Below are 16,699 nucleotides of genomic sequence, written 5' to 3'. Positions count from 1 at the left end.
AAATACCCAGTAGTATAATTGCTGGATCGTATGGTAGCTCTGTTTTCAACGGTTTGAGGAACCTCCATACTGTTTTCCAGAGTGGCTGCACCAGCTTGCATTCCCACCAACAGTGTAGGAGGGTTCCCCTTTCTCCACATCCCCGCCAACATCTGTCGTTTCCTGACTTGTTAATTTTAGCCATTCTGACTGGCGTGAGGTGGTATCTCATTGAAGTTTTGATTTGGATTTCCCTGATGGCGAGCGATGTTGAGCACTTTTTCATGTGTCTGTTGGCCATTTGGATGTCTTCTTTGGAAAAATGTCTGTTCATGTCTTCTGCCCATTTCTTGATTGGATTCTTTGTTCTTTGGGTGTTGAGTTTGATAAGTTCTTTATAGATTTTGGATACTAGCCCTTTATCTGATTATGTCATTTGCAAATATCTTCTCCCATTCTGTCGGTTGTCTTTTGGTTTTGTGGACTGTTTCTTTTGCTGTGCAAAAGCTTTTTATCTTGATGAAATCCCAATAGTTCATTTTTGTCCTTGCTTCCCTTACCTTTGGCGATGTTTCTAGGAAGAAGTTGCTGCGGCCGAGGTCGAAGAAGTTGCTGCCTGTGTTCTCCTTTAGGATTTTGATGGACTCCTGTCTCACGTTTAGGTCTTTCAACCATTTGGAGTCTTTTTTTGTGTGTGGTGTAAGGAAATGGTCCAGTTTCATTCTTCTGCATGGGGCTGTCCAATTTTCCCAACACCATTTGTTGAAGAGACTGTCTTTTTTCCATTGGACATTCTTTCCTGCTTTGTCAAAGATTAGTTGACCATAGAGTTGAGGGTCCATTTCTGGGCTCTCTATTCAGGTACCAGTAACTTCTGATGACCTCTGGGAGAAAGTTGAAATCAGTGAACTAACTGCTTACTGTCATGTTGTCCTAGAGAAGGATCATCTTGAGGGTGGAAAATGTCTTCATACATAAGTCTTCTCTAGCAGTGTGAAGGTTACAGAAGTCTAAGAACAGAGTAAATGTCATGGGCTGCTTATCTTGGTGACTTTAACCTTGGCTCTACCCCTAAGTGCTGAGCTAGTTATGACCTGGGCATGAAAGTTCAGATCAGGGTAGGTCCAGAGAGAGAAACTTAATTTGTCAGGTCTCAAGGCATTGCTCCTTGCCTCAATCAGGGACCCTTTGTTTGATTTCTGTGAACTGATCCTGGGATTCAAGTCTGTCTACTCTATCGTGGTGTGCAATTAGGAATACTTTTGGCTGCACTTAACAGAATACCTAACCAAGTGTCACGTGATAAACGGAAAGGATGAGTTTAGCTTATTAGTACAACCCTTTTTTTCTTGAAGTCTGGCAGTGACAATGTTAGGGTTGGGTTAGTTGCTCAGTGACATGGGGCATCTTTTCCCCATGGGGTCTCAAGTTATTTGCCACAGTCCTCAATATCACACCTCATGTGATGGCATCCGAAGCAGGAAGCCCAAGGACAGAGGCACAAGGGCTTTGTGGGCCGCTCTCCTTTTATCAAAGAGACAAGAAATCTTTCTAGAGTTGAGTCACCTGCTCACCTTTAGCTGCACAGGATGCTGGAAGAGCAAATATCTAGCCAAGATAAGCAGGTTTACCCTGATTGGCTTCCACCAACCTTGACTCATCCCTTGGGGCATGGCACTCTGCTGTCTCTTTAGCATTGGACTTGGAACTTGGCTTCTGTCCTCAACAAAGAGGAAAGACGGCTCTTGGGAGGGCACCCAGAGGGTCTGCCACAGATATTTCAGAACCTTCTTGAAGTCAAAAGGCATTTTGAGAAAGAGAACCTGGGATACGCTCCTTGTCTCTGCTACCACCAGGGCGGTGGAAAGTGTGGTGGGGGCAGAATAGGGACAGCCCAGCTGTAGCATGGATCCTGCAGTGCATTTCTAGGGAAAGTGACAGCTAAGCTCGGACCAGAAGGGTGAGTTAGAATGCTGAGGCAAAGAGAATGAAGGTGAACATACTGTCCAGGGGAACAGCACCTGGACAGGAGTAGTGGTTAGTGAGAGCGAGAGGTGTGAATACCGCTCAGCGTGCTTGAAATATGGGGGTTGGGGAGGGGCATGGAGAGAATGGTTGGGGCAGAGGTGACCTGGGCCCCACCTGGAAGGGTCTTGTAGGCTCTGTTAAGGACCTTAGATTTTAGTCCTAAGAGCAAATGGAAGAAATTTAAGCAGAGGAATGACATATCAGATTGTATTTTTTAACTATAAAAAAAGCTAACTTTCTGCCGTGGGTAATAGGAGCATCCTCCAAATAGCCATATCCTTTCTCTGAAAGAAACAACTATTACTAATTTCATGTGTTGCCTTTCAAAGAGTTTTTTGCACATGAAAGTATACACCCACAACACATAGTATCTATGTTTTTTTTTTTTTTTTTAAACACAGGTGGTAGCATACTCTGCCCACTATTCTGCACCTTATTCTTTTAATGTAACAATATATCTTGGAGATTGTGTCATATTTGTACATATCTAGCTGCCTCATTTTTAAAAGTAGATGCATAGTATTCTATTTTAAGACCATGGCACAATTTATTTAACTTGTTTCCTATTGTTATGTATTTGGGTTGTACCTAGTCTTTTATTCCAGTCAAGGTTGCATTGAGTCCCCTTGTACATTTATCTTTACATATTGTTCTGTTATTTCCATATGACACACAACTAGAAGTGGTGTCGCTTGGCCAGTGGTGTGTGCGTTGTGACTGAGTCCAATCGGCCTTCTTCCCCATAGCAGTGGAAGATGGCTAACATTTTATCACCTATGTGCCAGGCACTGTTCTAAGTGTCTTTGAGCATTGTCTCGTTAAGTCTTTCCAGGAGCCCTGTGAAGTAAGTTAGGACCACTCACATTTTCCAGATAAGGAGGCTGAGACCTAAAGAAACTTAACTCCCAAGAGACAGAGGTTTGGACCCCAGGTGGTCTGACTGCAGAGCCCGGGCTCTTCTCTTTTGCTCGCCGTATTTCTAAATTCACATTTCCAAGCCATGGGTGAGACTTCTTTCCTCCACTATCCCATCATGCCATGCAATCTCTCATGTTGATGATCAGGAGATTTAAAAAATGGTTTCTTCAGAGTTCTCATTGGCATTCCTCTGACTGAGTGAGGCTGAGCATTCACAGATGTTTAAGGGTCACCTGTGTTCAAATCTGTGCTCTTAAGGACCACGTGCAGCCTGGAGAAGGGGTGGGCCGGGGAAGGCTGGGAGCCGGGAGACATGAGGATATACCAGAGGCACGCACACCCATGGCGCTCAAGCATATTGGAAGGAGCTGGGGCGTCAGCTGACAGCCTCATAGGTCCCGGTTGCCCCTGCACTCCTTCCTCCTTCCCCTCCTAGGCTGGACTCCAGAGGGCCACATCCTCCTCACCTCATGGTCTGTGGTCCATTCCAACGGCCCTGGAGCCCACACGGCCCCTGCTGCCTTACCTGGTTCTGGGCTGCCTATCTCTGTGGTCCAGGGTTCCTTTGGAGCTCATCCTCGCCACTTCCTGGAGAATCCTCAAAATTCTATTTCCTGTGCTCTGCCTACAAAAAGCCCTCCCCCATCCTCACCTCTCTCATCCAGCTAAGACCTCAGAGGGGAATAGGGTGACAGCTCAGGCTTGAAAACACCCTTGTCAAGAAGGATGGTACCATCGGTTGATACCAGTTGTCTGCCTGCATTTCAAGGTTGAGCCTCGGGCCCATACCATGAATCAGACAGCCAGACAGGGTTATACTCAGATCATCTGTCCAGGGCCTGAACCAAAGAGTGGTTGGTTTTCTGTGACATTAAGTTAGATGATTTTTACGGGCTGGTAACCTTTGAATCAGACAGTTGACAGGCAATTAGTGAACTTAGTCCGGTTGTGCAGTGGCTGTTGTTTCAAGGTATCTAGTGAACAAATAAGGAAGTGTCTCACACTGAACTCCAGAGGACTTTTACCTTCCAAAGGAAAGCCCCATGATTCTATAGAACAGTCTGAGGTCTCAACACAGTTAGATTGTGTTATGGTAGAGTAGAACAGGAAATAAACTTGGAACAGATTGAGAGCCCAATGAAAATAGCATAAACAGTGCAGAATTTTCTAGAAAAATATATGATACAATATAACAAATTATTGGTGGCCACACGGAATTTCCACAGTGTTCAGCATGTGTTAAGCACTGGAGCGGGTCTTTTCCCTAGCGGTAGTTTCACGAGTGGCCACAAGGTGGCAGTCCGTACTGCAAGGTGATTTTATTTCTCCACCAGAGATTGGAACCGACTTTGGGAGTTAGAATTTGTGTTTGGCAGTAGATGTCTCCAAAGCAAAGGATAAAAGGAATTTTCCCCTGTCCTAAGTCTAGATGATAAAGTAGAGGGAACCACCGTAAAGAACGAAGTGAATTTTTCTCCTGCTGAGCTAGAGAGATGCAATGTTCATTTTGCTGTAGTTTATACCTTCTCTGCAGCTTGCAAGGTATCAGACTTCATAATATGCATGGCATTTATTTGCTGTGCATCTGTCCATCTGTCAGAAATCCCCAGTGACTGTGCCCATTTGCTGTTGAAAAACTAGCCAGAACAGAAAATGTTAACTACTACAAGGAATCACAGCAGATACATTACTTTGTAGCTACTTAGTTTGGCAGGCCTTGGCCTCTAACACCAGACGCTAATCCGTGTGTTATGCTGAACTGTTAAGGTCGGCATTTAGAAGTGAGCCGAGGTGAGGTATTAGGGTCACACCCAGCTATCTGCCAAGTATCATCTCATTATAAAAACCCTTAGAAAATTGTTATTCCTTTCATGTCCTGCCCCGTGGAATGAAGTGTCTCTGGGGCCCAGAGACAGGGAGTGGGTAACTTGCGGAGGGTCCCTTGGACTGTAAGTAGGGGCGACAAGGTTCATCTCTGGGTCAGGTTGACCCTGGAGCCGGCTCTCAGCCCTGACCCATCATTGCACACGTCCCTGATTCATCCTCTGCCTCAGCACCTCCTGTCTGCCTCGGCTCCCCTCCCACCTGCTGCTATAGAAGCAGCATTTGCCCTTGGACGTGGAAGACCCAAGTTCTTCCAGCTTTGTTTTCCTTGGAGTGGCTCGAGCCTACCTTAAAATTCTTTTGAGCTTTAAAGTTCTCATGGTTAAAATGAAAGCAGGATCGTAGTGAGGACCAAAGGAGAGAATGCAGAAATGCTTTGTACACGTGCAGCACTATTCAAAAGTGAGTAAGACTCACTTCTGTGATGACTGCCTCCTCCTTTACACCAAAGAAAAATGTCCTGGGGCTTCCCAGGGCCAGCACAGACCCCATATGGAGGGTATAGTCAATACCCCAAAAGTAGGAGTTTTGGAGCCACTCTTGTGCTTGGCAAAAACAAAAACAAAAAATACGTTTCAAATTAGTAGATAATTTATCAAGCTTGCTTCCTAGGATTATGAGCTCATAAATTATTGCCTCCAATTCTTTCATGATAATGCATGTTACTTGCAAATATGTAATTAAATTGCCACCCTCATACATTTGCAATAGCATTATAAATCCTAATGGTTTATGAATAATTTGATAATCTGGATCAAGACTCATAAAAATGTTTGTACTCTGGGATCTTTTGATTTTATTTCTGAAACTAGCCTAAAGAATAAAATAAATGTTATACATAAAGATGTTTAATTTTCAGTGTACTATTTATAATAGGAAAATGTTGGGAACAACTTCAGCATTCGGCAACAGGAGTTGACTTACGTAATATATTATTGGATGGAGATTTTCATCCAGTAAAGCAGTAACGAATACTCTGCAGTGAAACGATATGGTGTCGGAGACTGTCTTAAGCATCTAACACCTGTTATTTGCTACTTGCACTTTGTACAACAAACCTCTAGGACAGGTGCAATTATTATCTTCTTTTTGCCGAGTGATAAAGTACCGAGGGGTTGAGTAACTTGCTTAAAATCTGAAATAGTAAATGGTGGAACTAGGAAGTTAGAGCCCAGGAAATAATACAGAATTTATGAGGCTCAATGGCGTGTATCCACATCACGTTCTGTCCAAGATGGTGAATTGGCAAACCTGGCTCCTCCAAAAAAAAGCCTGGAAGGAAATTATGCCAGATAAACTGCCATGGATGGCTCGAAGGTAGTGACACGGTGGATGTTTTTTCATCTTTGTTCTATTTGCTGATTTGGATCATGGGACTCTAATTCTTTAACAGTGGGGCTGGGGAGGAGTGAGTCATTACTAAGCCGGGGTGGGGGAGGGGAGGGTCCCTGTGGGGTGCAGGCCGAGGGAGCACCACCTTCCCTACTCTTCCAGGTGAAATTCACTTTACAGCCCTCTCATTTCATCAGTCATTGCTGACTCCTGTGTCAGCAGCTGAGCCTCCTGGCATTTGCAGCCTGGAATCCAGGCCTCCCTCCCCACCACCCCCAGCTCCCAGCTTCCAGACACTGGCCACTGGCTCTCCTCCTGGAGCCTCAGCTGAGTGTGGAAGGAGGGAAGAACAAAGACGGGGCAGTAGCAGGAGGGGGAGTAGCAAAGTTACTGGTCAGATGCCTTAGTCTTTGTTCAGAGACCCAGTTTATTGAAGCACAAATTTCCATTTGGAAGACATAAGACACTCTGTGCCTGGTGCCCAAGAGCTGCCTGTCATCTGCAGGACCCAGCCCCAGGTCAGAGAGACAAGCCATGCGGGAGCCTCTCTTTTTGGGAATGCTCCCCTTTGTGTTTGCAGTCCGCTGCATTCAGGTGGGCCATAGAATGCATGCTCCCTTCCTTGACAGGGACAGAAGCCCAGCGCTGTGGATTTCTACCGCCACCCATCCTCTACCTGTCCGGCTTTTGGGGGAGGAGGGGGGACTGTCCCCAGGGTGTCAGCCTGCAAGGCTTGTCCACCAAGCAGTGCGCCTCGAGTTCTGGCAGGGACACAGCCTTCCAGAAGAAGCCACTCCTCAAATGTTGGTCAACAAAGCAGAAATCCTACTTCCCAAGGTTACGGTGTCCAGTAATCTTGCATATTAACCACTGTCCGCTTACACAGCTGCCACACGATGCTCTCAGTATATTTAAGTTATACTTAAAATAGGTTCTGAAAATCACCTGGCAACTTGAATGCACCGGGATATTACTCTCTCTGCTGTTACAGGAAATATTAGCAAAGGCGTGTGTTTGTGAGAGTGTGTGTGTGCATGCGTGCGTGCGTGTGTGTATGAGACAAATGAGATAGCAAGTCATGTGGCTCTGGAATGAATCTTTCAGAATTTTATCAGGCAGGCGACTACACGGCCACCTCCAGAGTCAGAACTCTTGAGTTCTACTTCTGGCTTAACTCATAGCCCCCTTGTTTTTAGGAAGGTCTTGGCATTTGATTTTTTTCCATATAAGCTCCTCCGCCTGAATCTGTGTTTTTCTGTCATGGACCTATGAGTCCAGAGAGTGACCCTGAAGTTAGCTTCACGCACGTGGTGGGTGGGAGGCTGCAGCCCCGTGCAGCCCCGCCAGCTACCCCCCCCCCGCCCCCCGCGCAGCACCCTGCAGCCCTGCCAGCCTCCCCCCACCCCGGGAACAGCCCACAGCCCCGCCAGTCCCCCAAGCAGCCCCGCCAGCTCCCCCACCCCCGCGCAGCACCCTGCAGCCCCGCCAGCCTTCCCCCGACCCCTTGCAGCACCCAGCAGCCCTGCCGGTCCCCCACGCAGCCCCACCAGCCTCCCCCCCCCCCGCGCAGCACCCCCAGCAGCCCCACGAGCCCCCCCCAAGCAGCCCCACCAGGCCCCCACGCAGCGCCACCAGCCCCCACCACCCCCCCCCCGCCCCTCGCCAGCCCCTGCACAGCCCCGCTGCCAGCCTGGCACAGTCCCGCGCAGCCCCGCCAGCCCTGACCCGTTCCAGGTCCTTCAGTTCTCTTTCCCTTTCCTGGGTGTCGAGTCGGTACTTGGCAGCAGTGGCCTGCCTGTTTGTTGAGCTGCAGCCGGAGACTGGCCTAGAGGAGAAGGCACACTGGGCCCCTGGGATGGCGTTCCCCGTGGCGCTCTGAGTTACAGTGACATTCCGGACTAGGGGAAGAGACCCCGGGACCCTGGTTAGGTGAGGAGAGGGCAAAGTGCAGCCGAAAAAGCTAGAAAGGACAAGGGTCTGAAGAGGCCTCTGTTAATGCCTTTAGAAAGCTGGTGGATTCTTAGAGCCTGAGTGGTGTCCACTTGGTAGAAGGGACGGGTGAAGAGGAATGGCAGCTACTACTCGTTGAGACCTTAGTGTGTGTTCTAGGTGCTTATATTTGTTACAGGTGCCTACACCGCTGTGCGTGTTGGCATTTCATGAACATCTATGCCATGAACTATCTCATTTAATACCCAAAGCAATCTAGAGTGGTATAGATATTATTATCCTCATTTTAAAGATCTGGAAACTGAGAGGTCCAGAGAGGCTAAATAACTTGCCCCAGATCACACAGCAAGCAAGAGTCAGACCATGGATTCTTAACCAGGTCATCCAGCTTAATAATCCATTATTATAATCCTTTAAAATACCTCACACAGAAATGTCTTCTCCCTGGGAAGTGTGCTGAGAATAGCGTCATTAGGCAGGAATAAAGGCAGTTTTTTTTGTTTTGTTTTGTTTTACAATATCTAGTTTTGTAGCCTTTTATGAAACACCTAAGGATATTTCCTCTTATCTGTTTAGAACTAGGTTTCCTCCTTTCCCTGAGCAATGCCTGCCACAAATACTCTTTGATCTGCTTATGGGTCATTTGCTATAGTTTGCCTTTGGCTCAGATCAAAATAGAAAATGAGCCAGAACATGGTGTTTCCCAGTTGGGCATGTTCCCAACTTATTAATAGTGTTCCATCTGGGGACAAAATGCACATAGACCATCTCCAGGCTCTGGATTTCCGGGGGTGGGGGGGGTGGTCACTTGGGACCTTTGCTTCTGTCCTCTTGGGCTTTCTGTGGCTACTAAACAGGGCCATGTAAATGAATGGGAAATGGGAGAAGCTGGAGTTCGTGCTGTTCTTTTGGCTCTCCCTAATTGGGTAGGACTGCCAGGAGACTTGGTGTGACGTGAGGGGTTTGAAAGAGTTGGCATGCTTTTCAATTTGAGGTTGTTCGGTTGTAACTGGCCTTGTTGTCACTGGCCGTCGTCAACACTGATGATCTGAGGATCATGGAGACCTGCCGCCTCCACGTTTGGTAAGATGGTGTATGGATTGTGTGTCATTTCCCTGGATGTATCCAAGACATGCCCCATCCTTCCCGATGACTGTCGAAGCTTTGTGGTGGTAAGTGCTTTGTTATAGTTTTCCCTGACTGTGCCCGAGAGCCTGCCAGACTATAGATGTCCCGGCCTCAAAAAAGCCCTGTGTTGGAGCGTGAGGCTCGAAGTGTGCGGGTTAGCTCCAAGGAGGAGAAGGTGACTGGCCTTTTGCCAAATAGTTTAGTGAAAAGTCTATCCGTTCATGATCACTCTGAGTGCTAGCAAGAGAAACAGTTCTTTTAATCCTCAGTCTGGTTGGGAAGAGAGGATTAATACCCATGGAATGGCAGGGTACAGTAGATAGGGGGGAGTCAATACGGTCATTATGCTACAAAAGGAGAGGTAGTTGAAAATGCACACTGAGGGCGCCTGGGTGGCTCAGTCGGTTAAGCGACTGCCTTCGGCTCAGATCATGGATCCTGGAGTCACGGGATCGAGCCCCGCATCGGGCTCCCTGCTCGGCGGGGAGTCTGCTTCTCCCTCTGATCCTCTTCCCTCTCGTGCTCTCTATCTCTCCTTCTCTCTCTCTCAAATAAATAAATACAATTTAAAAAAAAAAAAAGAAAATGCACACTGAGCACCCGTGTGCCTCTCTCTCCTCAGACATGTAATCAGCCTTGTAGCTACAAGGCTGACCAACTAGCATCTGAGCTTTAAGCAACACCAAGCGGCGGCCTGCAGTTGTTTCCCTGGGCAGGTGGGTTGATTCCTGCCAGGACTGACTGGGACATTCAGGGCCTCAGGCTACACCTGTGAGTGACTGGAGGGGGGGTCCACCCCACCCTGATCACAGAATTGTGCCGTGTAAAAACCTGACTGCTCTGGGTGGAAACCGTGGATGGTAATATACTCTAGCTTTGAAACCCTTGAGTTCTCCGTCGTTACTTCATCACTGATAAGTGCGCAGCTGGGTCCGTCTTTTCTAAGCCCAGGAGCTACCTCCCCGGGGTCTCTCTCAACCCGTCAGCCTCGCCTGGCAGTGTGATCTCAGCCCACATGGCAGTCTACAGAGTCGCCCCCAGCAGGTGAGGTGAGGAGGTATTTACTCATTCAGCACACCTGCGCCGAGTGCCTTTGAGGTTTGAGGCTGTGCTAGAAGCCCCGGGCCGGGGGGTGGGCAGTAGGGAACAAAACTGGGAGGGACACCGTCGCGAGCGGCTGCTTTCCTTCGGAGTTCGCCAGCCTGCAGCGGCCCAATCAGCTGGCAACCCCCTCAGTGGGTTGGTCACAGAAGGGGGAATGTGAATCGGTGCAGCCACTGTGGAAAACAGTATGGTGGCTCCTCAAAACATTACAAGTAGAAATGCCACATGATCCAGTAAGTCTACTATTGGGCATTTACCCCCCACAAAAAACCAAAAACAGGAATTCAAAAGGATACCTGCGCCCCTATTACTTAACAGCAGCCTGATAGGGCACTTGTCTGGGAGCTACATTTGCATTTGAAGCTCACTCCTATTTTTACTTGGGTGCAGTGAATTGAGGACCTGGTGAGGATTCCTGGGGCGGAGGGAGGTGGCTTAAGCTGTCAGCACAGCCTCTGCTCTACCATGGGTCCTGTAGGTTCTGTAGCGCTACTGGGCGTGGGGACCCAAAGCACGAGGCACAGCAGGAGGGCCGCAGCCCAGCCTGCTTCCTTGCTCCCCACTGCCGTGGTCCAGTCATCCTCATCCCCCTGGGTAAACTGGTCTCTTCACAGACAGCCCCGGCGCGGGGCTGCTGAGACACCAGCTTCCCCACTTAACCCCGTGCCTGTGCCCATCAAGACTGACTCTGCTCTGGGGCAGGGTTCCTCTTCCTGCCTTCTGTTGTCAGCTGATACCTTGACCCGGTCTCACCAGCAGACCCTCCCCTCTCTGCTGGAGGGCTTCGGCATGCCCTTGTCTTCCCTTCGGGCCACCCAGGGAGTTCCTGTTTCCTTTCTGTGCAAGGCATCCAACTTGTAGTTGGTTTGTACTGCGAAAGAGCCTGCTGTGTCTCCAGCTCACTCCTGCCCACTCCTTTAGGATGGCCTGTAATGATTTATGGCTTAGCTGTTACGAAGGGAGCCTTGGAACCTTTCCCAGAATCTCTTAATTCCATTCTCATGGTGTATGAGATTTTAAACATTAAAATGATGTAATATATAATTCCCAACCAAAACAAAGGAGGAAAGTCAGTCCAGCAAAATTCCTCCCCTCTTCCGAATACATGTTGTTCCCTTCCTGGGCCGTGGACCATGGGAAGCTCCTTCTTCTGCTTCCTTGTGCTTCCTGTCTCCTCCTCACTCCCAGGGAGCCCTGAGCTGTGATCAGCTTGTGAAGTGGGGACTGCCCGTGTCCACAACAAAGCCCAGACCTTCTAAACCAGGGTCTGTCGACCAGTGGGTGAAAGGCAGTTCACAGGGTGTCGATGTAACCAACAAGGTCAAGAACAGATACGGCAGAGCTGAAATAGAGAACAAGTCGAAGTTTCTCTTCTGGAAGGCTATGGAACTGAGGGACTGCTCCTTAACCTGATCTGTTCCCTTGTACTTGGGCTTCAGAACAGATCTGAAAGCAGGAAGCTCCCTTCCACCTGGCTCAGAACTTTATCCCCACTACTTTGACCTTCATCAACAGGTCACATAGTTTGAAAACCGAATGCCTCGTGCATTTTCAACCTTGCCAGTAAAAAAAAATTCACTTTTTTGTATAATGTAATGTCATTTGCCCACTGCTAACACTTGGAGCAGGGTAATCCTTTCTAATGGGGGGTCTGTCCTATGCACCGTCAGATCAGGGGCATCCCTGACCTCTACATGTGAGTAGCACCTCCCTACTTGTAACAACCAAAAATGTCTCCAGACATTACCAGATGCCCCCTGGGGGGAGGAAGCTCTGCTTGCTTGAAAACCACTGCCTTGTCTGAATGTCAGATGATCTGTCCTAGGTCTAAGAAGTTACGCGGACTAGAGGATCACTTGACTTTTTACAGGGGCCGAAGCAAAGTATGTCACATCTTCCTTATAAAATTAAAAGCATTTTTATTTTATTTTTTCAGAGTTTGTAGACCAGCAGGGTTCCTGTTTTGGGGCTTGTGCCAGTTATCAGTGGCTGCACTGTGGCATTCGCTCAGGCTCGGGCCCTGGGCTGGGAAGAGGCCATGGAAGCACACGGCGTCTGTTGGGCGGAAGCCCGGATTAGCACCCTGCCCGCAGCTCTGAGCAGCGAAGCCTGCTGTGATAAGACAGACGTATCAGAGCCTGGGGTGGCTAGGGAGCCAAAGATGAGCTCAGTGAGCATATATCTATAAGGGGTTATGTTTAAAAGCCAGAGACTGAAAGCGCAGCTTCTCTTGTTTTGGCATTTAATGATTATGCTTCAGTTCTACCATCAAGGTGTGGAATCAGTCACTTTTTATGAAAATCGTCTCCACCCAGAACTGAAAGAGGTGCCAGCCTATCTGTGAGTCAGATTCCCATCCCATGTGTGATGCATATGACTGGATTTTACAAACAGAGATAATCAAAGCTTTAAGAAACATTTCTCAACCAGCCTAGAAAAATGTACTAGTAGCAATCCGAGTGTGCTTTGGGGGAAGCACACTTGCTATTTTCCTTTGTTTTCCATACATGGGAATGCTCTTTCAACTTAAAGTCACAGACACCTTAGATGATATCTTCAGAGCTGAGTACTCTCTAAATATTGAAAGTAGACCCTAGCCACTAGACACATTGGCTGTTTCTCTATTGAATGGTAATCTATCTAGCTTGCATTTTTAATTCAATTCAGTAAATGTGTCCTTAGCATACATTGTGTGCCAGGGACTGAAGACATAGGGAAAAACAAAGTGTGGACCTGCCCTCTGATTGCTTTCAATCAGGGATCACCTTCAATACACATGCCTATAACCGTGTGATAGAAGAAAGTCATCACTTGGCCCTTGCAGAAGTTGAAAGGGCTCTGAGACAGGAGGGGCTGTCTGAGCTGGGTTTGAGGATGAATATGAGCCCTGCAGTCATGGAGGGGGTGAGGGGAGGACAGGGAACGGGCCTCCCAGACAGAGGTAATAGCAGTGCAAAGGCACAGAGGATTAAAATGTATGATGTGCCCAGGACACCCCAAAATAACTTGATGCAGCAGGATTATAGGAGAAGAAATGTGGGGAGTGAAGAAGCAAAGTCCTAAAGAATCTGACATCCTTTGCTTAGTAGCTGAGCCTCAATCATGGAGGTGAAGGGAACTGGAAAGGGTTTTAAAGTCAGAGAGCAATGTAAGATGTGCATTTTGGGAGGCGTTCTGTGGTGGCCATCTGCAGAAGGAGAAGACCAGGAGGTTGCAGACCTGGTTAGGATGCTGAAACAGTGGCCTGTCAGACCTGCCTGCTCCAAGGCAGTGGTCACGGGAGTGGAGTCAAGGAAACACTAAGGAGATGGAATCGATGAGACTTGTTGGGTAAGAGAGTGGGAGGAGTGGCCAGAGTTCTGGCCAATTAGGAGCCTGGGGGAATCCGAATATGATGAACTTACTTAGCAGGAAACCTACGGGTAAGATGTTTGTTGCTCAGAATCATGGTTCAGATGGGAGATTGGATTTGGTGTCCTCAGTGTCCTCTGGGTAGAGTAGAAAGTGTAATTTAACATATTTCAGTAGGTCTTCTTAGATGGAGAGGAGAAGACAGCTGAGAAAGGAATTCTAAGCAAGAGTGGAGGAAGGTCGCAGAAAGTCAGAGGAATCAGAAGGAAGTGGCTTCATGGGTGGAGGAACCAAGTGCCAGATGAAGTCAGCTCACCAAAGGACTTGAAGCTGTAACTGGATCTGGGTTGAGATTACTGGTGCTGTTGTCTTAGTCCCTGCTCTGGTCCTTGGGGTTTGAAGGGCCCCTCGGAAGTCCACTTAACCAACGGAAGCTTCTCTACAAGGTTAACACGACAGCCCCTCCCCTGGCTAAGCCTTTTAATCTATTTGTAATTACTTTGCCCTCATCTTATTAGACCATGCCTCTTTTACTTTGGTCACCCTACCTGTGTAGTAAGGTTTGCATCTTTCTTCCTCCCCGGACGGTGAAGATCAGTATCTGGCCCACAGTACAAAAAGGTTGGAAAGAGACCAGTGGGGGCGGGGGTGGGGGAGCGTCGTTTGCTTGAACACATCTCGTTCCCCAGCCAAAGGGCCAGAGAAGAATGTATCGTGGCTGCGCTAGAAGATCCAAACTCAAAATAGCTCGTGGAATGAATCCCAAATGGAAATTCTGCAGGGACCTCAACACCATAGAGCAGAGGAAGGAACAGATGCTTGGCCAGCTGATTCCCAGGAGTCTTCTCTAGGCAGACAGAGAATATTCTTGGCCAGATTTGCTACTTCTCTAACTGGGCAAAATGTTTATTTAGATAACTGTAACCCAGAATCTCCTCTTGTGAGGCAGACCTAATTTGTCCACAGATCACAGGAAGAGATGAAATCTTGCCTTCTTTAAGAGGTTGCAAAGTTTAGGAACTTCTGTCACGAAAAATAATCTAAATAAGTAGATGGCATTTTTACTTTTTATGCTATAGCCTTGTACAAACTAAATCCATAAATACCTTTAATAGACCTTTTTTTTTTTTTAAGATTTTATTTATTTGACAGAGAGCGCGAGAGCAGGACCACAAGCAGGGGGAGTGGCAGAGGGAGAGGGAGAGCAGGCTTCTCGCCGAGACAGAGTCCGATGCGGGGCTCAATCCCAGGACCCTGGGGTCATGACCTGAACTGAAGGCAGTTGCTTAACAACTGAGCCACCCAGATGCCCCAAATAGACCTTCTATTAAATCAAAACCTTGAGAATCGTACCATGTGAAATAATGATTTAAAGGAATCCTATTGTGCATATTTTTAAGTGATCAAACCTTTTTAAAAAGGAATAATAACCTGATATCTTTTTTGTGAATCTAAATTCAGAATTTAGATTTGTGTGTTTAATTCAGAATTAAAACACCATGCCCAGATGGCAACAATCTGTTCCAGGTTTCCAGGCTAATAAAAATGATCTTTATCATAGTAGACTATTTATACCACATTCTCTTATTTCCATTAACTTAATCGGAAGTCTGGCTAATTGTTGGATTTCATAGAAATGGCACCGGGAATAGTATGCAGCTGTTAAAAAAAAAAAATCACAGTTTAGTGACAGAGTACATCAGGAGATCTTAGGTAATGTAAGTGAAGAAAGAAGGATGGGTTTTTCATTTTCTCTTTTTCTCTTTAAAGAGTGGCAAGTTTAAGTAGGACATAAGGGGTAAAGAAATTCTAGTTAAAAACTTCCTTGTAAATTTCTTATTTGCCCTGAAATCTCCAGTTCCTTGGATGCTAGAAGCCACAGATAGTTTTGTTTCTCCTTGTATTTGGACTTCTATCTCTGGGTGTCAGGATTATAGGTGATTTATTTTCATTTTATTTATTTTTCCCTCAGTTTTCCATGTATTTCTTTATAACTACATTTGAACTATGCACATGTAATTACTTGTAAAAGCAGAGAAAAACCATTGCTTTATAAATCAAGGGAAATAAGTGATGTGTCAAGCAGATCTGCTTCTCTTCCTGAACTATCCCACAAACTATTTTAACTACAGGTAAGGTACTTCACTTCTTTGCGGTTGACTCACATAAAATGGATGGATAGAACTAATCTTGGCAGTTTGTTCCAGCTTTTCTAATGTTCTAGTTTAAAGTGTATTAGAAAACAAAAATGGCCTCCTGTCATGTTAGTTCCCCAGGTCCAGGCACTAAGCTTGTTGGTATTAGAGATACATCATTTAGATCTGGGCTCTGCCTCCAAAGATTTCGGGTCCTTCATAGAAAACAAGACCAAGTACACAAAGGCGGCTCAGCCCAGTGAGACTGGGCGAGATGTGTGTGGACCAGACGTTGCTCTGCCAGGAAGGGGGAGGACTTAAGCCCCAACATTGCTCTATTGCCAATCATATATTGACTGCTTACTTATGATTTAAGGATCTTCTGTCTCAGATACCTCACTGTGTGTTGAACTACAAGTTAGATCGCCTCGCATCGCCTAGTCTGGTATATACATCAGTGAGCCTTGTCACATTTCATTACAAGAGATGGCCAGTGCGTTCCGTTTACTGGGAAAACACTTGGTCTTTGGAAAGAGCTGTGTGTCCCTCCAGCTTCGAAAGAGAACAAGGGCTTATTCTATTGGAGACATATTTCACCTTCCCAAAGACTGGTCTCTGAGCTCAGATAGGATGTATCCTGCCCGTGGACTCGAGAGAGGGGTGGCTGAGTGATTGGATTAGCGGCTGCTGTCTTCTGGGCTACACAAAATGGTGAGTCAAAGAAAGAAAAAATGAAGCCATTAGATTCCCTCTCCTTGTTTCTTCCTTGAAGCCTTTGTGTAATTATTCTTAATGTGGTTAAATTTAAGTTGTTTCCAGTTCAGGCATGGTGCAATCAGATTTCCTCATGAGGGTGCTTTTCCACTGTGACCTCTTTGACGTCAGCAACT

At 47.0% G+C, this 16,699-nt stretch overlaps 1 protein-coding gene across 1 annotated transcript in view; it reads left to right on the top strand.

The window, feature by feature from the left end:
• PRKCH (protein kinase C eta) overlaps positions 1-16,699 on the top strand; it is a 222,736-nt gene that overhangs the window by 132,175 nt on the left and 73,862 nt on the right. The window lies entirely within an intron of this gene.

The sequence above is a fragment of the Eumetopias jubatus genome, unplaced genomic scaffold, assembly GCF_037043125.1.
Source record: "Eumetopias jubatus isolate StellerSeaLion01/CBP00866 unplaced genomic scaffold, mEumJub1_p1.0 scaffold_7, whole genome shotgun sequence".
In the NCBI taxonomy this organism is placed as follows: Eukaryota; Metazoa; Chordata; class Mammalia; order Carnivora; family Otariidae; genus Eumetopias; species Eumetopias jubatus.
This window is presented reverse-complemented; position numbering and strand designations above follow the sequence as displayed.